Source organism: Molossus molossus, unplaced genomic scaffold, assembly GCF_014108415.1.
Source record: "Molossus molossus isolate mMolMol1 unplaced genomic scaffold, mMolMol1.p scaffold_m16_p_17, whole genome shotgun sequence".
Lineage (NCBI taxonomy): Eukaryota > Metazoa > Chordata > Mammalia > Chiroptera > Molossidae > Molossus > Molossus molossus.
In genome coordinates, this window is record NW_023425352.1 from 62,409,003 (window position 1) to 62,430,891 (window position 21,889).

The window sequence follows — 21,889 nt, forward strand, 5'->3', positions numbered from 1 at the left end:
ATATGGATGAGCTACTCTAATTTTACTGTAGTTTGTTTTCAAAATTGTGTTTCAGGTTACTACACTAAGTTTTTGACTTTGAAGAAGCTGCTGAGTCAGTTGTAATTGTGAATATAATTTATATTTCTTTTTTTGTATGTACAATAGCTGTGTTGTTATTTGGACAAAGAAATTGTTATGAAAGGTTGTATAATATTTTTAAAGATAACATTTAATAGGAGAAAATTTAATTTTAAGTAAAGTCTCCCTGGAAATATACATTAGGCTGTTGATTTGTTTCAAAAATGTTAACTATAATGCTGTATTTTTTTAAAATTTGCTGAATGAGATTAATAGATAAGAATAAAGGTGTGCAAATGCTTGTCTAATAAGGTCTGATGAGACAAACAGAATTCTTTGGTCTTTTCATTACCATTAGTCTTTTTACCTAAAAGCAAGAAGTCTCCACTGTGAATCCTCTGTCCTATAATACTTTCTCCTGGCTTTGACATCAACAATAACATTCATGCTGTTACATTGGCAGGAAACCTAATTATGCCTTTTTACCTGAAGTTCAGATAATCTCAAAGCTCTTTAAGATGCTTGTTACCTTAATATATTTGTTTAATTCTTCAGTGTATTTATGACAGCCATCGCATCAACTGTGTAGGTTGCCAGAGAGGCCTAGAGTTGAAAAGATGGGGCAATGAACGTGAGCACTGGGCTAGAAGTCTGCAGACCCAGGTTGTAACAGAGTATTGCATCTACCCTTTGCACTACCATTGCCTACATGGAAAAGTAAGGTCACAGGAGCAGGTGGATGTTAATGTGCATACTCAATCTAATTCTATTGATTCTATGACTCTTCTCGCATACTTTGAATTCCCATGTATTTTGCTTTGGTAGGGCTCTGTTATCATGTATAGTTTTATATGATGGTAAAAAGAGGAGACACATAGGGAAAATCCCACATATTTGGATTTAAATCTTGGACCTGCTTAGGAGCTGTATTGTCTGGGTTGGACTATATTCTGTTTTTGTGAGATTTAGCTTTCACAGCTAAAAAAGAGGAACATGGTACTTAGCGTTCAATAATTTTTAAAATCACTGGTAATATATGTAAAGTGCCTGGTATAACAAAATCATTCAGCTCATGGCAACTGTTATGTGTGTAATGCTTTCTAATTTAAGAACTAGAGTATGAATTCAACCATACAGGGCATGTCATTTTGAGAAAATAAATTAAGAAAATGTAAACAATATTGAAAATCATTAATAAAATTATCCTTTCATTAACTATCTATCTCAACATTCCCTGATTTGCTTTGCTTTCATGGAAAATCAGAATATATTTATATATTCTGATTTCTTTTTTGAAGAATATGTGTAAACACAGTGATTATCGTATCAGCCTGATTTTTCCCAGTCTCCTGTTTTTGGCTCAGCAAATACTGCGAAACACTCAGGTATTTGCTCCCAAGGAAAGCATGACATAGATGACAACCACAGGATAGCTCTTGTGGTATTGAAGATTTTAGGCCAGTGGCCTATATCCTTGCAATTTCCACCTATAACCTCTTATACTTTGGAGTCTACAGTTGTAATTCCCTGTGCTAACTGGTTTAGTTGAAAAGGAAAGCACTTGACCCAGTGGCCACCTTCCTTTTCTGAAGACAGTGATGCTGGCCTGCCCCAGTCTACCCTGCTGTGCTCTCGTGTACTGTGCAGCTTCGAATCTGCCCACTCTGTGCTTACTGCTCATTTGGCATTGACATGTAATCCTCCTTCTTTTTCTTTTTAATATGTTTTTATTGATTTTTTAGAGAGAGATAGAAACAATGATGTGAGATACATCTATCAGCTGCCTCCTGCATGCCCCCTACTGGGAATTGAGCCCTCAATCCGGGCCTGTGTCTTGACCACATGTTGAACTGGGACCTCTCAGTCCATGGGATGACACTCAATCCACTGAGCCATACCAGCCAGGCTAATTCTTTTTTTAAACCTTACCTGAGGATATGTTTTATTGATTTTGAGAGAGAGAGAGAGAGAGAGAGAGAGAGAGAGAGAAAACTGATGTGAGAGAGAAACATCAATTGGTTGCCTCCTGTATGCACCTTGATTGGGATTCAAACTGGCAACCTTTTGGTGCATGGGATGATGCTTCAACTATCTGAACCACTTGGTCAGGGTGACATTTTATTCTTCATGATGTTACAACATGTTTTAAAATGTAACTTTTTCTATAAAGCACTCTGTGATGAGTAATTTAGCAGCATAACTATTTATTAAAGAGAAAACACAAGAAATGGAAGGTCTAAACAAACCTTTTTTTCCCTGGACATAGATAACAAGGGCTCATATTCTTTTGGAATATATTAGACTTATCTCTCTCTGGTTGCCAGTGAAAGCTGGGATATGCTTTGGCATGAAAAATTGAATGAAAATCTGAGTATTGATGTCTGACCAAAGGAGGAGTTAAGTACTTTTAATAGGTTAAACATAGCTATAGCAGAAAAAAAAAAAACAACAACAACAGTGAATGGAAAATTAGCTTAGACAGAATCATGGAATGGTGTGTTTTGCCTTTAATGGAAAGAGTGGAAATTGGTGTTTCCAAACCTTTTAGAAGAGAAAAGTGTCCCAGCTGCTGTGGCTCAGTGGTTGAGCATCGACCCATGCACCAAGAGGTTGCCAATTCGATTCCAAGTCAGGGCTCATGCAGTGGGGGGCATGCAGGAGGTGGCCAATTGATGTTTTTTCTCATTGGTATTTCCATCTCTCTCTCCCTCTCCCTTCCTCCCTCTTTCTCTCTTTCTAAAATCAGTAAAGAAAAAAAATATATATATAGAAGAGCAAAGCATGCAGACTTAGAGGGTCTGGATGTTAATGCTGACCCCACCTACTATCTGCATGACCTTGAGTAAGATGCTACCTCTCTCAGCCTTGTTCTCCTCATCTCCATTACAGTATCACATCTCCTACTCTGGCTCCTCAGAGGACTGTTGTAAGGTATATAAAATTTCTCCCAGGAAACCTCTTGTAAACTATGACTAGGAAATGTCAGAATGACGATATACTGCCTTCCATTCAGCTGCAGTGCGGCTGCTGGGGACTAGGAAGAGATCAAGAAAGATCTGGTCTTGCCCTCAGGTGTAAAGGGAAACATCCTTGATGGTATTGTTCTCCTTGGAAAATCTGCACTCCACATCTGCTCAATTCAACGAACAGTTTTAAGCATCTGCTTTATGTATTGCACCTAATGAAATGTCATCAAAATGTAAGTTAGGGTCCAAGTTGCTTCACAATCTCTAAGCTTCCAAAATTTGATATTTGATTCAACTCCATCTAGAGGAACATTAAAATCCAGGGATCTACCTTACTCCAAATTCCCATGTAGTTTAATACTTAGATATTTATAATGGTTTATAATTATTGGATTTGAAACTGTTTATCCATGTGTATCCAGATACTTGAACTGAGTTCAGAAAATCTAAATACGTTTTTTCTTCCATCACTGCTTGCCACTGATTTTCTCTGTGCCAACCTTCCTTGCAAAGCTTTTTCCCCTGGAATAGTAACAAAAACAATAGTCATAATAATAGTAACAGTGTTAAAAACATCATTTCTGTCCAATGGTTCTTCTTTATTCCTCATTCAGTCTTAAGGCCTGCCTTCTGTTCTCCAGCCTCTGCATTAAAAGTGCTAATTCAGAAGGTGTCAGTGACCCCATTGTAACCAAACTCACTAACTCAGAATTCTAGTTCACTTTGTACTATTTGTCTTTCTGGGACAGCTTCTTTTTTGGGAACTCATGTTTGCCTTGGTGTCTGTGACCTCTACTAACTTTCTGAGAGCTGCTTTGTGGTCCTCTATCTACTTCTGCCCCTTGTGTAAATTCTCTCCTCCATCCCCTCTGCAAAGCCTCCAGTTTTGGCTCTCCTCATTTCTCAGGAAGACAGCTGAGTCGGCTTCTCTGTGAAGGAGCAGCCACAGAAGTTAAAGGGGAGTCTGATGCCTGCCTTCCTGATCCCAAACCTCTGTTCTTTCGAGCTGGATGACCATGTGCACATCCAGTCAGTTCTAGCTTTCTCATGGGTAATGTGGGGTAACACAGGCAGACCCCGTTTTGTTGCACTCTGCTTTATTGCGCTTCACCGACGTTATACCTTTTTTGCAACGGAAGGTTAGACCTTCCGTTAACAAAAGGATTATGGCTTTATTGCAGTGGTCTGGAACTGAACCAGCAATATCTCTGAGGTATACCTATAATAATATCGGTTTTATAGGTATTGGAGAGGGATCAATGTGTTACTACATGCAAAAATCCTTAAAATAAGTTTTGGACCATGTTAAGTGCTAAGTGTTGGGGTTATAGTTATTGTACTGACATTAGTTATTACTGTCACCATTTTAATCGGTTTCCCTGACCTTGGACCCCTTGATTTCAGTACATTGTGCACAGATCAGCCAAATTATCCTAAAACAAAGCTTAGTTAATGCTATGAAGCTGTTTTAAATGTAGATTTATCTTCTATATTGCCTTACAGTTTTGATCAGATTCAGTCTATTTCTCAAGGCTCTCCCGAGGGTGTTGGTTTGTCTTTCTGGTCTCATTTTCTATAACTCACGGTGCAATATTCAATATTGGTTTCTCCCTTCCCTGCTGTGCTTTTCTTGTTTTCCAGAATCATGGTTTTCTTCTCTCTGCTCCTCAATCCTACCTGCCATTCATGAGATTCAGAACAAAGGCTAGCAGTCTCTTGACGCTCTCTGCAATCCTCTGGGTCAAGATTAAATCTATCTTTGCTGAAGCTGCTAAGCAGAGCTCTTTATATTTAGGCCTCTTTTGGCCCTATATCTCTCTATCTGATATTTTAGTTACTCACGTACATGTTATTATTTTCCCTCCTAGGTTATAAGTTCCTTGGGGAAGAGCGTTTGCTTGCATATAGCCTTCCAGCTGCCGGTACAGGGCGGTACCCCCAGTAGGCAGCTGTTCAGTGAAGAGCTATTTAATTCATATTGATTTCAACATCAGAATGGAGTAGCTAGTCACTTCCCATCTTGCTGTGTTTGCGAAGCAGACTCATTTGAGTAGGCCACTGGCCCTGCTGGCTTTGATGAACGGAAGGGATTTATGGAGATTCTTTTTGTCTCATCTTTTGGATTTTGGAGATTGTTAGTAAACTGAGAAGTACAGTTCTTGGCTCATGGTGGTAAATATTTGTTGAATGAAAAGGAAAATAAATAGCAAACATTGGCTGAATGAAAAAGAAAAAGTATATAATGTATGACCCACACCCTGTCCCACTTGATTGTCAAAAGGGAGAAAATTGTGAGGAGACATTTTCTAGCAGAGAATCAAACAGTCACATTTGTTTGTATAGTGTAGAAAATATAGATTGAGCCTTAAGCTAGGAGGTATGATTATATTTGCTAAGTATGGTGTGTGATACTATCAAAATATGACTTTTGCAATATATTCTTTGATCTTTTCCAAATCAACTCTGTTTCTGTATTTTATTTGACTTAGGTTAAGATTCAAATAAATTTACCCTTCCCTTTATTCACTTTTGTCAGTGTGGTAACAATATGAGCAATTCAGTTGTACCCTAAAAATGTTGCTGCAGGAGTGAGCAAGGCCACACAAGCCCCATATAAATGTGAGCTGGTGTATTCCACAGAGATCAGAAAGGAAGATGCTCCCTGGTGACCTGCAGAATAGGACATCTGGTGCCTCTTCCCCAATGGTCCTAGGCTATGTTCTCATCTCCTGAGCAGACCCTGGAGCCACACAGTGATGGAAGCTTGAATTATCTGGGGGTATATTAAGGAATATGGGGAAAATGTCATTATGATTTTCCAGCTTTTAGTGTGTTAATCTGAGAGTACGTATAGCTCTATGAGGTGAAATGGCATGAGGCTAAGAATACAAAGTGGGATAGTCTCTGTATATAATGTAAATATTACGTAAGTGTTGATATTCAGTCAGAAGACAGAGTAAAATAATGAGTATAGCTTTGCTGAGATATCAAGACCACATTTGTCTTGGTCACTGTTTCCAGGAAACCTTGACTGATTGTCCCAGACTGAGTGTAATATATTCTCATAGGATCTTGTATTTGCCTGTCATTAGGCACATTACAGAGCAGGGACTGTTTGTTTCATCGCCCACACTCCCCATTTGCATCACAAGGTATCTGAAGGCAAGCCACTCCTCCCCAGCAACTTTCCCGGTGTCTGTGCAAAGTGAGTGTCTATATTTACTGGGCACAGTATTAAAAGGGATGGATTTAAAGCACAGCCAGGCATCACTCCAAGCTGGACGCTGTGTCTCAGAAGCTACACTGGGCAGTTTACAAGCTGTGTTTGACCCACTGTCTTATATATTTGGTTGAAAAAATTTTGGTGCCCAAGTTTTTAAGAACAATAGAACTTAATCACCAACCTGTATAAACTGAGAAGTTTTGCACACAAAATATCTCAAGATCTGTGTTGCTACGAAAACCTAGAGAAAAAACAATGTAATATCTGCCCATGGTGAAATAATTCTCCAGTCTACCTGAGACCTTCCATTCAAGCTGGCTAGCTCCCAGCTTTGTATGACCCAGCTGGCCTGCAAGCCTTTGAATGTGCTCCACTGACCTTTGTGCCTATCTCTGAAGAGGGATGAGCCTAAATATCTCCTCTCCTTCCTCCTCCTTCTCTCCTCAGTGGGAAAGGGACATGGATCCTATTTCCCAGGAAGGCTGCTCGTACAAGTCACCATCCTGCAGAACACCAGGTAGCCGCACACTTGCAGTGTCCCTGCAGACTCAGAGGGCTCTTCCACAGAGCGCTGCCCCCCGTGGATTTCCACACAGACCTGTATGGCGTCAGCACTGTGCCTGGTTTATTCTGTGCTGTTCTCCTTCCTGACAACGGTCTTGCCAGCTGCTGTGGTCTGAGAAACAATATAGTGGCAGGTCCTGGCACTGCTCCTGACTACCCAGCGGAGAAAACTTTGATTTTTCCTAAGAAGAGATTGATCAGTGTGGCATTTAGAGATTTTCAACTTAAATTTTGTTGAAGTTGAGAATTGGGCAAGTTAGGATCTTCATTGAAAAGCACCAGTCAGTCACCAGGGTTAAGGAGGCAGATCAGAGCAGCCCTGACTTGAAATAAAAGACAATTAACTCCAGTCACTGTGGCTTGGTGCTTTTTGGGACAATAGCCTCCCTAGGAGGGAATGTTTTTCTGGCTGGCATCCCTCTGGCAGAAGCAAGGAGCACTGGCTCCCAACACTGACCAGTGGCTATGAGGCAGTGGGCAGGTGGGCACTGTGTTCTGCCCCGCATGCTGCCTTCACCAGCCTGCCAGCACGGTACTGCGGGCAGAGGTTCAGCACTGAGACTCCGGCCTCTCCTGGGGGCCCTCAACTGGCTGCCGCGGCCAGTGGAGGCTCAGACTCTTAAGGCCCTGTTTTCTCAACCATATGCCAAATGGATTAAAAGAAAAAAATAAGACTCCTTCATGGTGAAAAGTTATATAAATCAATGAATGAATACAAATGATGTCAACCCAAACATTGGTCACTTGGGGATGAGGTTCTTACCTTGTGTTTTTTTTAGTAATAATAATAATTAAAAAATAGCCCATTCTTATGTATCTTGTACCATGTGTCAAACACTCATATTGACTCAGTTAATCTTTGGAAAATTTTTATGAAGTGGATACTGTAATTAACCTCATTTATAGGTGAAAAAACAGGGCCAGTCGAAGGGTTCCCTTCTGTGCTAGCTAATGTTCATGCAAACTTCCATGTGATTGCCGTCAAGTCCCCGGTGCCACAGATGTGTTTAGCTCCATGTAACATGAATGAGGACACTGAGATTCAGAAAATTTGAATGATGTGTCTGGGATGAGATTGGTGGTAAAAGGAGGGTGTGGAGTCACATTTACTTGCCCTAAGTGTGGCGGTGTGGAATAGCTTACTGTCAGAGTGAGGGAGTTCGTATTCCTCCTCGAGACTTGTCTGTGAGCCCTCTGTTGTTCTAGTCATGATAACGGATGGAAGGAATGAGTCCTCCACAGTAAGTCTAACAGTGACCTTTGAACAGTGAGTCCAGAATCATCCTTTGGTTCCACCTTGCCTTGCTGAGATGCATGGCTGGCCTCTTTCTTCTCCTGCTTTCTCTCATCAACCAACCCCTGGATGCTCCCCCTCATTCTTTAAAGACTGGATCCTGACCCAAACAATCCTCCCTGTTGGGATTATTGTCATTAGTATAAGGGACATAAGGGACATCAGCACCCACAGAGTCACTTCATCTCATCTCCTATTCATCTGAGTGACTCATTTCGCTATTTATCACTGTACCTTGGAACTTGTCATCACCAACTCCATAACATCTAACATTACATGTTAAAGTGTTCTGTTTATGTATTGAACCCTCTTTTTTCTGAGCTGGCTCCTTCATATATCTCCAGTACTCTTGCACCCCACCAACTCTCCGTTTCCTCCAATACTTGGCTTTCTATAAACATCACTGTCTCTCTTTCCTGCTGGTATCCCATGGTTCTAATGTCAGTGAGTCTCTTCCTATTACATGACGACATTAAATTCTACATGAACTTCTATCAACTTTCTCCATGTTGACAACTAAAAAGTTGGATATAATCACATAATTGAGGAGATACGTTATATTGTTCGTGTAATTATGTATATATAATTGTGTATACACACACATACACTATGTGTTTTCAGATTATTTTTCTTAACTAAACTCCCAGAACCGCCTGTCACTAGCTCTACCATTCTACCACTTCTTTTCATTCTCACTTAAAGCACTCCAAACTACCAACATCTTACTCAAATACTGAAATGCTTCCCTATTGGTCTCCCTGAATTTAGCATTGCCCTCTTTCTACTTCATTCTCCACAGGGAAATCAAAGTTATATGTTTAGATAATATATTCTTACCATTATATTCCCGTTTTAAATATTTTGTGATGTTCCATTGCTCATAAGATATAATGAAAAAGTTTATCTTACTTAGGCTATAGATCTTACTTGATTTTTGCTGCATCTAAACCTTTCCATTCTTACATATAGGAATTAACCTTTATTACACTCTACCTTCAGCTTCTTATTTTACCGTGTGAACATGCCAAACCTTTTTCTAACTCAAGGCATTTTGTACATTTCACTTTTTCTTTTTTTATCTCTTTGGAAACTATCCCCGATTCATGACCTAACTATCACGCTTTCAAGACCTCGGCTTAAACATCACATTTTCAGTGCATCATTTCCTCCCTCCTCACTGTAGCTCAGTATCCCTGCCATTCACTCTCACACTGCCCGTATCATGTACTTTTCCTTTAAAGGATCAATTGTTATTAGAATAAATATTAGTTATGTATTTACATATTTAAATTTTATCTCTGAAATTATAAGATTGGGACCGGAAGGCTGCAGATCTGCTCACTTACCACTGGACTCCAGGATTTGTGCAAGGCCTCAAATATGGGCCATTAACTAGATCTGAGGCCTTGGACGTGGTGCTTCCGCCTCTCGGAGACATCCCTGAGTGACACAGCAGGAGTGGAATGTGCCACAGGGCACGGGCAGCAGGTTTGAATGTGGTGATCGGTGGAAAACGTGCTATGTGAACAACATAGCTGATGACCCAGTGGCCACAAGCCCACCTGGTTCCCAGACCTGTTTCTCATACCAGCCTCCAATAAAAAAACAGGGCTCCTTGCAGAAGTGGCAGGTTCCAGAGCTGAGGTAAGAAGGAGACGAGCTGAGCCTGAAACATCAAGTGGTGCCAGAAAACAAGGAAGCACTATCAATAAAAGAAAACGAAGCTCCATTTGCCAAAGCTGGAAAACCGTGTACAATAAAATCAAGTGGGATTGGATTATAACTCAAAGTATAAAATAAATAGCTGTGTGATATAAAGGAATAATAGAATAAATCTATAAATGGGGAGGAAGAGACGAATCTTGAGAAGAATTCTGGAACACGTACGTGGGTCTTGTGCCCGTGGAGAGGAGAGTGCGCCTCACTTGGTTCAGATGTGGGTTGCACATGGTGACGTCCTTCCAAGTACATATGGAAATGAAGGGAGTTGTACAGTAGAAAAGGAATACATTTACAGTGCAAAAAGTTGACAACACTGACTCAGCAGGGTGATAAGGTAGATGTCAACATTCATAGATCATGCGATATTATATAGCTTCCTTAGGATGAGATGAAAGTGGTATTTGTACCTCTATGGAGTTCCTTCCCAAAGCTCATAAGCCCAGTCCAGTCATGAGAAAAAACATCAGACAAATTCCAGTAGTAGAACACCCCAGGAAATACCTGATCAGTATGCCTTAACATTGTTAGTCACCCAAGGTAAGAGACATCTGGGAAGTTACCACAGTCAAAGGGAGCCTGAGGAGACGTGAAGACCACATGCAGTGCAGTGTTCTGGATGGGATTCTGGAGCAGAAAGGGCAGCAGGTCAAAGCAAGGAAGTCTGAATAAACTCAAGACTCAAGCTAATAATAATGTATAAATACTAGTTCATTAATTGTGGCTAATATACTATTATAATGTAAGATACATTAGAATTACATCCTATGTGATAGAGAAAATAATAGAGCATGAGGGAACTGGAAATGGAGCATGAGGGAACTCTACTATCTCCTCAGTTTTTCTCTAAATCTAAAACTAAAAAAAAAAAAAAAAGTATCTTTTAAAAAGTACCGTGCTGCCAACATCATCATCATTATCATCACCGTCATTATTTTCATCATCACATACTTGATTAAGGATACTTGATTAAGGATACTCAGATCCACCTGCTTTCTTTCCCCAAAATCAGTATTTTTTTTAATTTCTAAAACTTCTGAAGCTTCTACAGTCCTTATCTAAGGTATTGTGTGTGGTGAGTGAGATTTGCTTCTGAACATGTGTGGTTACTGATGACCTCTGATCTCACCATCCCATCATACCACAGTTTTGTGAAGGTTTAATGAAATGATGATATTTTTAAATGTCTTATATACAGCAAAATGCTCCACAGAATTACAGCAGTCTTCTTGTAGGATTGGTCTTTTCCCTAAACTATCGCGCTGGATGTTCTCAAGCACCTGTGACTCCTCCTCGGCTTTCATCTCCCCCAAGCCCTGAGGGAGGCACTTGTAAACTCACCCTCTTCTGTCTCTCACTCTGGCTCCTGCTCTCCTCTGTCTCTTCTTGTGGGATGAAAATGAGAAAAAAAGTTCTGATTTTTTTTTTTTTTTTGAAAACTCTGTGTAGGATTGAGAACCAGTGGATATCATCTATTCCTATTTCTGTTTTCTAACTTTACAAAATATGTATAGTCTCTGGATTCACAAGGAATGTGTAAGGTCAAGGAAGAGACCGTGTTTGGAGCCTGTTCAGCAATGGAAGAGGAAGGGCCAGAAATCTCAGTGGAGCCAATAACTGAATTCTTACAGTGAAAAAGAAGCAGGGAACAGGATGTCTCTGTCTCCAATAAGAAGAAGGTTTTTCTGCTCTCTAGGAAATGACTTTCTACAAATGATGGCCAGATAAATCTGAGATTGTGGTCTGTGGAATTGCTATTTTTCTCCATTGACAATGTGTAGATGACATTGTATATAACGAGTACTACTTCTTATGCCATTTTCTCTGGTTCTTAACATGGAATTTAGCTCCAACAGTGGTCCTAATTGCAAGATGGACTTAAATTCTCAAAAGGAGCTAGGACTCTCAATTGTGTGTGAAATTTGATGATTTTTAAGACACTCTAAATGCCAAGAAGTACTGTTGAGAGACTGACCCAGTCTGAAGGCAATCACCTGCCTTTCTGGCACAGTAGGATTGTAGTGACAGGAGAATGGAAGGGAAAGGAAGAAGGAAAAATGTCTTTCTTTCAAGAATCAGATACTTTATGGATACTTTAATCCAGACTGGATTAATTTCCTAACTGGTTATTTGTATACCTTTCATAAAATACCTTTAATTTATGTTAATTGAGTGAATAAGGGAATATGTTTTAAGCAATTTTAATAACTTTTTAAGGAGTGGTTAATGTGGATGAAATAGGGGTACATACTAAACCTGACAAACTCAGGCAACCTTACAAACTCAGAGACTTAAAGTAACCACATAGGATGATCTGAAATGAATACTTTCTAACTAAAAGCAGCTCATGATGGGTAGTCATTATCCTAGTGTTATCATCATAACTCGCTAGTTCATATCAACAGTAGGAAGAGAGCAAAGGGAAGGCTGGATGTTGTATGCAGGGTCACCTTGTAAGTTTTATCAGTTAGCCACAGCTTCACACCCCAGGAATTGCAGTGTTACCAGTGGAAGTGGGGAGTCCTGGTCCCCACCTGTTGCTCATGGGAGTAGAAATCTTGCAATATCCCAAGAAAAGGGATTTTCTGAAACTCACACAGGAGGATGCAATATTGTAGAAAGCTTTATTTCTGTGGAATCAAACCCCCTGAGTTTCCAAGATTTTATTTCCCTCAGTCCTGTCAAGAAAGAAGTTTCATTTTGCCTGTAGCAGGGCTAAAATCAAAGCCAGTGTTCAGAATTTCCATTCCATCTTTGTACACTGCAGTCTAGCACCTGGCTAGCTTAGCTGTATTTCCAACTGCAGTCCATCAGCTCATTGTGTGTGGGGTCTGCAGGACCATTTGGCTATGGAGGGAATATGGACAAATGCAAGGAAGCAGGTACAAGAAAGCCCATGAGCCAAGAATCAAGAGAGAGATTTTTCTTTTAGGGGATGGTGTGTTCCCAATTGTTTGTAGGTTTTTAGAGGCCCTATTCATTCTGGCTAACCATCTCCATCCCCAAGTTTGACTCACAGGCAGGTACCTTCCCTGTGTTACCACAACTTCACTGGGCATGCGTCTGTCTCCCCTTTGTTGAACTCCTTTCCCCAGTGACCTGCAGGGAATGGGCTGGTGTTCCCTGGGGAGTATGAAATTGCAGCTTCCTGGTGAAGCTGCCCAAATGACATGCCTGTAATGTCTGGCCTCTCTCCTTGCTCCTTTTCTATCACTAATAGCTAGCTAATTACATCTGTATCATCCAATACTGGATTGTCTCGGGAGCAGGGGAAGAGAGGCACATTAGAAGCCGAGGTGAAACAGGGGAGGTGTTTGCCTGTCAGTCTGCCCTGGGGAACAATGGATTGGCTAGGGGTTGGACCCCATCAGAAGCATGCAAAATCTGGGAAAGCTGAAATCCGCAAACAAAAGAGCTTTCTTTCTCTCTCTTGCTTTTACTCACTTTACCTCACTCTTGCTGTTTCTCTTTCTCTGTGACCCACACTAGCCTCTACACTCGACTATTCCCTCTCAATAGCCATGTGACCTTCAGTAGCTACATGGTCCATGGCCATGCATACTCCACACGCAGTGGACTGCAGCTGGGAACACAAGCTAAGCTCTACAGAGGCTGGACTGGACTGGACAGAATTTTGATATGGAGCAGAAACTATGGGCAGTGGCCTTTATTCTGGCCCTGCTGGAGACACAGTTGGACTTCTTCCAAGGTAGATGGATGGAGATGGAACCTTGGAGGGGAATCACTTTAATTATATATCATCAGTAAAGCTCTCCAGCCCTGGCTGGTTTGGCTCAGTGGTTAGAGTGTCAACCTGCAGTCCCGAGAGACCCGGGTTTGGTTCCTGCTAAGGGAGCATACCTCGGTTGCAGTTTGTCCCCGGTCCTGGTTGGTTGTGCGGGTGGCAGCCACTTGATGTGTCCCTTTCACGTCGATGTTTCTCTCTCTCTCTTTCTCTCCCTCCCTCCCACTCTATCTGAACAAAAAATGGAAAAATGTCCTTGGGTGAGGATAAAAAAATAATAATAATAAAGCTCTCCATGAAACTTCATCATCCTGTGGGGGGCCTCAGTAAGTTATTTTTCTCATCGTACCCCAAGAACTGCACTTCAGCTCCACACTAGGCCCTAACAAAGGTCTATCTTTGCCTTAACTGAGCCTATCTGTTGTCTTTTTTTGCATTTACAATTACATACCTGATGACATACCTTTGGAATATCAAAGTAATTTCCTTTTCTCAGGACTGCTCAAAGCACAACCACACACCAGAGCAGAAACCACAAATCCTCTCATTGTTACTGTTATCACATTAATTGTTAAGTATTCTGTACCCACCTAAGTAAAGAAATATGTGTCTATTTGTCTTATTTTTCATCCAGTCCTAGAGATTTCCCCACTTTACTCTCTCCTGCCTCCCCAATTCATTTAACCCCCTTACATCTCCTCCTTTGATTGTAATGTGTAAAATAAGCTGCAAAACTACCATTCTCCAGAGCATTTTCTCAATTTGTTGAGATTTTGCTTCTTGGCAATTGTTATCAGTTTGGCTCAAGTAAACTCATAAAAATTCTTAACAGGTTTGGACATTTCTTATGTTGACATTAGCAAGCTCTTATAAATTCTGCAAAACAAAAGTTAATCAGAATTCTAATTTTTCTTAAGTAGTCTGTCTAACAAAGTGAAATCACTGTTTTTTGTTGCTTTTCTGTATCTTGTCATGCAAAGCAGGGTATTCACATGAAATGAATATTTTGGAGTTAGGTAAATGCAAGTTAAAACCACAGCCCTATTAGATGCTAACTACATGATCTTACATACACAGTTAACTCCCTTCACCTTGATTTCCACAGTTTGCATATGTTTTTGGCTAAAAACAGGCCTTCCTCAGTAATGATCAGATATTTCCCTTTTCCAGGTGGTCTCTGAGACAGAGCCTTCAACAGACAGCAACCTTTAGTAACCACTTCTGTCCTTAGGAGCTCAGTTACTTCGTTGTCGTCTGGATGTGGCAGTGCTCTAGGTGCTGCAACAGATGGAAGTGCAGCAGCGTAGAACGACTCAACGTAGTTTATTTCCAGTCTCGATTATTTTGGTCACGAATGGGAAATGGAATGCTCTGAGGGGATAGTCGGTGATAATAGGTATGCTCAATTATAGCTTATCATTTTAAGCATCCTCTGTTTATTATGTGACTCATAACTGTGATTCAACATCTCTAAATTTGATAATTTTATTTTTCGTGTTAGAGTCCATTATTTTACTCTGAGAGCTTGAGAGAGATGTGGCATATATATGGATTGTGTGCATGGGATATGCTAGGTATATATTTGAGGAATCGGAACTGTGAATTCACAAATTAAGTAGGGATTCTTGTTGTTTCTATCACATTGGAGTTTCATTACATAGACTAAATAAAAATTATTACGAGAAAGACCAGCACAGCAGGGTAAATGGTGAAGTCACTTGTTTAATGTTAATTAAGTGCCATGCAGAATGATGTGGAATTTTCCTCATGCAACACTAGAGAAAAAGAATACGTTGTGTGCCTGCTTTCACTCAGGCTGTGTGTGAGGCATCCATCTATATGTTGCCTCATCTAACAGTCACAACAAACTTAGTGTTTTTTTTTAATTTTTTATTGATTAATTTTTGTTACAGATGATTCTCCTTTTCCCCCCACTGATTCCCCCCTCCCACTCCCCTCCCTGCCCCTTCCCCAGATTGTTGACCATGTCCACTGTTCATGCATAGATGCGTATAAGTTCTGTGGTTCATCCCTCCCCCACCTCCACACTCCTTAGGGGATTGTCAGTCTGTACCCCGCTTCTGCGTCTCTGGGACTTCCCCATTCCTCAGACTGTTATGTTCATTATATTCCACAAATAAGTGAGATCATATGAAATTTGTCTTTCTCTGTTTGGCTTGTTTCACTTAGGATGATACTTTCCAGGTCCCTCCATGTAGTCTCAAAGGATAAGAGATCTTTCTTTCTTACCACTGCGTAGTACTCCATGGTGTATATGTACCACAGCTTTTTGATCCATTCGTCTACTGATGGGCACTTGGGCTGTTTCCAGATCTTAGCGATTGTAAATAGTGCTGCTACAAAGATGGGGGTACATATATTCTTTATTATTGGTGTTTTATGCTTCTTAGGGTATATTCCTAGAAGTGGGATCACTGGGTCAAATGGAAGATCAATTTTTAATTTTTTGAAGTGACACCATATTGTTTTCCATAGTGGCTGCACCAGTCTGCATTCCCACCAGCAGTGTACTAGAGTCCCCTTTTCTCCACACCCTCGCCAACACTTATTGTTTGATGATTTGTTGATGGCGGCCATTCTGACAGGTGTGAGGTGATACCTCATTGTTGTTTTGATTTGCATCTCTCTGATGATTAGTGATGATGAGCATTTCTTCATATGTTTCTTAGCCATTTGTATGTCCTGTTTGGAGAGGTGTCTATTTAGTTCCTCTGCCCATTTTTTAATTGGATTCTTTGTCTTCCTTTTGTGGAGTTGTATGAGCACTCTATATGTATTGGAAATTAACCCCTTATCTGATATATCATTGGCAATTATGTTCTCTTATACAGTGGGTAGCCTTTCCGTTTTGATGATTGTATCTTTCGCTGTGCAGACAAACTTAGTGGTTTGCTCTTCATGGTTTATGAGGAAATTGTGGCTTGCAGGTGTGAAATGCCCTTCTTCAGAATACATAGCTCCTTTGTCATAGGTCCAGGAATTAAAGTTGAGTATATTCACACCACTGACAACATCAATCTTCTATCCCGAGAACAATATATATTTGGGAAATTAGAAAGAAAGGCAGCTGTGGATGAGAAGATGAGAATTGTGAAAATTGTGCCTGAAAATGGTATCCCCAGGAAACTAATTACATAATGGAAGATGAAAGCTAGGTGTTGGGCTGATGATCTCCCAAGGCCCATTCCTGAGCTCAGGCCTAGTCTGCAGTCTTACAGATTTAATGTTGTCCCGGATGAAAGGAAGCCTCCTGTCACCATGGGTTAATTTCAGACAAAAGAATCCTCTGCTGTTGAACAAAAATTCCAATGTTCAATTTCTCAGAACAATTGCTGTCTTTGTTACTTAGTTTAAATTTACTTTCTTTTTTTAATCCTCACGGAGAACATTTTTGCACTTATCTTCAGATGGAGTAGGAGGGAGAGAAGAGGAAGAGAGAGAGAGAGAGAGAGAGAGAGAGAGAGAGAGAGAAACATCGATGTGAGAGAGACACATTGACTGGTTGCCACCCGCACAACCCCAACTGGGAATGGGGCCGAATCACAACCCAGGTATGTGTCCTTAGTGGGTAAGGAAACTGAACCCAAGACTCTCTGGTTCGCAGGCCGGCGCTCTAACCGCTGAGCCAAACCAGCCAGGGCTAAATTTACTTTCTTTATAAAACTGAAAATCAGTACCTCTCAGGACCTCTCTGTGTTCTTAGAGTTATATACTACTTTGTGCTGCCAAAGTATTTGTCAGATGTCAGAATAAATCACACGGCTTGGGGCAGGGTCATCAACAGGAAATTTCTGGTTTACTTCTGTTTCTGATTTCTTCTCTCAAAAGCACCTGTGCAGAGTAACTTTAAATTCAGGATTCTGATGATAGTTTAAAACTTACTCTCTTTTTTATTACCTACAAAATAGGCATTAATGTGAACTATGGTAATGGATACACACACACACATATGCTTATATATAAAAGACAAATAGAGGTAATTATATTTGTTTCTAATAAATATGTAGTCATGAGGCATGGGTTACGAGTATTTTGATAAAAGGGATTCTACAGCAAGATTTGTCTTGCTGAAGTGCATAAGATGGTTTCTAAAAAGATAAGTATTGGAAATAAAGAAATGGAGAAGCTTTTGCAATAGCAGTAACAGGAGGTGTGTGTAAATCAGTTGGGTGAGATGTGTTGGGAAGGAGAAGACAGGGAAGGCTCAAAGGAGAAAAATTAGAAAGAAAAAAATGAGCCTACAAGATAGATATGACCATACAGTGACATTCAGGCCTAGATTGCTTAAGGGGTAGGCCGGAGAAGATACATCGGTTTGGGGTTTTGTCTTTGAATTCATAAAATCTGTGTAGCCTGAATGAGATTTGGGCATTTAAAACCTTTATTTCCAGTTCTGTGTTGAAAAATTTTATCCTCCAAATCACTTTCTTCCAATGTGATAAGATTATAGCCTTTCGCTAATGGTTTTCTCTCTCAGCGATGCTCTCAGCATTTATAAGCATTCATTTTGCTGAGCTGATATAGTAATGTTCAAAATAACATTTGGCATAGCATTTTAGTCTGACCACTCAAATATTACCTATAATCTTTCCTTCTTATACTCCATACACACACACACACACACACACACACACACACACACACACTTGCATCTGGTTTCCAGATTTTTGCCTCTTTACTTAAAATTGTACAGATTTCTTTCATAGGCAGCCAAAGGGTATAATTTTACCTTCCCTCCCCCAAAGGAAGTGGTGTGGCCCATCTATTCCAATAAGAAATTTAATGATCAATATTATCCACACACAAAATATATATAACACCAAATAGTTTGCTGAATAAAGGTGACCCAACTGTAGTAACTGTTGTTATTTTCAAAGTGGTGATTGTCTTCAAAATCTAGTCTAAGGTTAAAGTTGATTGGACATGTTGATGATTTGCATGTAAGGTGAATAAAAGTGTCAACGTTGACTGAGAGTTTTTTTTCCTGGACGTCTGGGTGAATCATTCTCTCAGATGTCATGGTTGCTGCTCAGCCAAAATGAGATGTCACATAGGCATTGGATGCATAAGTCTAGAACTCAGGGAAAGTAGGGACTGGGGTAAGAAATTGAGGGCCTCCATATAGGCATGTGTTTAAAGCAAGAGGATTGGATGAGCTCACCAAGGGAGTGTGCATACATAGAAAAGAGCAAAAAAAGAAGGAATGAATTTTGAGGGATGGCAGTTCAGGAATAAGATCCTGCAATGGAGACAGGGAAGGCAAAGCCAGAGAGCCATGAGAAAAATCAGGAAATGATGATATCCTAGTGGCCAAGGGGGGGAAATAGTTCAAAAACAAAGAAGTGATAAATCATGACAAACTCTAGTGAGCAGTCAGGTAAATGAGAACTGAGAATTGCATGCTGGACACTTGACAAGAAGGACATCCATAACTGAAATCAAAGCCTGACTGGAATGGGTACAGGAGAGAAGAGCTGGGGAAGTGAGTCAGCATGTACAGGCAACTCTTGCAAAGAATTTTTGCATCAGCCTTGCTCTGGATCAGGGGGAAAGGTAGACACTTCTTTACTGAGGAAGGTAAGTTGGTTGGGTTGATGGTGGGAGGTTAAGCAAAGTCGCTCAGTAATTAACTGAGCATCAGGTGCCTTAGAGATAGGATAAAGGTGCAAAATGGTAATCCTAGAAAGTAGGCGAGTCTGTTAACCAGCAAAATGCTGTGCTGAGAACTTACTTGGAGGCTGTGGTTATAAACTGAAAGTAAGAGTCATCAGTGCAGTCTTTCATTTTTGTGTACATCATGTTCAATCTTAAAATATATGTATGGAAGTGACAGAGAGTTGTTTAAAACCAATTTGGTATTTTGACAATAGAGGGGATGGAACAAGGATATTGAAGTGGATTCATTTAAGGTATAATAGTGATGGGCAATGAAATCTAAATCAGCTAAAAAGAATGAGATCATAAGAAGATTGTAGGCAATGCTAATGTGATATGGTCAGAGGCCAAGGAATGAGTAAGGTAGCAATGAAGATACTAGAGTAAGAGATCCTGAAAGGTTCAAGGTAGTGACCAGATACTATTACAAGGTAATGTAGTTTTGGAAGTGACTAGTAATGATGAGGTTTGAGGTATGAATATTTAAGGTACATGAAGAACATGGAAATTAGGAGTTGGTGAACGAACTAAGAAACAATTATGATGGTTGGAGGACCTACCTGCATACTACAATTACCAACAGTGATGATAATAATCTTTTTGGTATAGGTATCACTGATGGTTGTGGGGAGGCTATCAGAGAAGATTTTAAACAACAGAAGTAAGAAGATTCATTGGTGGTAAAGTTTTTAGTTTTAGGGTGTGCATGAAGAAAAGACTCTAGAAGTGGCAATAAGGAGTGTGAGGTATCCCTCTCTGAACTCCATGAGGAGTGGTACATGATGTATAAGAGGATTAGAGAAACACACACACACACACACACACACACACACACACACACAATCATTTGGTCGGGCTTCAGAGAAAAGCTCCCAGGGGTTAGTTGATTTTCTGTTTCAGAAAGGGAAGGGCATATTCACAGAGCCAGATGGTTTGGGGTGTCTGAAATATATAGGACTTTGAGTCCCATTAGGGGATATTCAGAACAGTACATGTATGTTAGTCCTGGTGAATACAGTTGACCTACAACACTTGGGCTCCTGGCCAGGACTGAGAAAAACAGAAGGTCTATCAGGATTGGGCATATTGATCTTTTAGTTGTGGTGGTACAAGGACAGGAGGGGATAATATATTCTAATTGTAACCCTTTTAGGGTCATGATCTCTTAGTCATTTGTTAAAAGTGAGGCAGAGATGATTGGAGGATGGGTAGGCAGTAATTTATTTTATCAGAAGTACATGGACACATGGAGTTTATTGATTTATGTGGGGCCCAGAACATGCAGAGTTATTCTTCAGTGGGCCTACATTTGACCCCCATTTGAACTACATTTAACTCATTTGAGCAGTGTTGAAGACTGTGGAGGACAAGCCTAAATAAGTAGTCAGGGTCAGAACTGTGATTCAGATATCTAATTAGCTGGGAGCTATTGCTCTCCTATCAATGGAGACACCTTCATTTATAAGAATGATCTAATATGTACAAATCACTCACTGCAGATGGGATCACTTGGGATAATCGAGGATTCAGTACAATTTTCCCCAACTGTGGCAGAGGAGAGGGTCCCAGCTGGGAGAGGCAAGCAGGAAAGGGAGTTCTACCAAGAATCTGGTAACTCTGAGCTGGGGCCCCGCTGGCCGTGAGCACACAGAAGTAACATCAAGTAATGCAGTGTCCCCACAAAGAGTGAGAGAAGGAAGCACATCGAAGGTGGATGTCTCATTTCCCAGCAGTCAGAAAGGCAGCTGTGTCAAGCCAACAAATAGCAGGTTACAGGGCCTGAAACCTTATATTTCTCCTTAGTCCTGGACCGTGTTTTATCTTTGGAACATACTGTTCATGATGCCTCTGTTCTAGAATCTTGGAGAATGCTTCTCAAAGCCGGCTTCAGAAGAATCACCTGGAACATAAAAAATAAATATTTAGATTTGATCCCAGAACAATTATCTCAGAATCTCTGGGGGCCTTGGCATCAGTAATTTTCAAAGGTTTTCCAGATGATTCTTATGTAATCACTTTGGTGATTCTTGGGCTATATTCTTGGGCTCTGCTCTGCCCAAACTCTGGTTTAGCAAAGTGGTTGGCTGCTGCTACAGGCCTTTCACGTTTAACTCTTCTCTGGAATTCTGTGTATTTATTTCAGTGCCATGGAGTTTCTGCAGACTGACCATCAAACAGACATAGACACACATTTGCACATGTGCCCTCATGTCCTTCAAGGGAAGAACATGCAACTGTGTCTTTTCCTTGAACAAAGCAATCTATAGATTGAATGCAATTCCTATCAAAATACCAATGGCATGTTTCACAGAACTAGAACAAATATTCCAAAAATTTACATGGAACTGCAAAAAACTCAAAGTAGACTCAGCAATCTTTAGAAAGAAGAACAAAGTTGGCGAAATCACACTAACCCATATCAAACTATGCTATAAAGCTTTTGTAATCAAAACTGCATGGTACTAGCATAAGAACAGATCTGGGTCAATGGAACAGAATAGAGATCCCAGAAATAAACCCACACCTTTATGGTCAATTAATATTTCAGAAAGGAGGCAAGAGCATACAATGGGGTAAAGATAGTCTATTCAATAAATGGTGTTGGGAAAACTGGACAGATACATGCAAAAAAATGAAGCGAG

At 40.4% G+C, this 21,889-nt stretch overlaps 1 protein-coding gene across 3 annotated transcripts in view; it reads left to right on the forward strand.

Annotated features, from left to right (window-relative positions):
- Positions 1-21,889, forward strand: part of NRG3 (neuregulin 3) — a 1,298,130-nt gene that overhangs the window by 415,305 nt on the left and 860,936 nt on the right. The gene's annotated exons all lie outside the window — the stretch shown is intronic.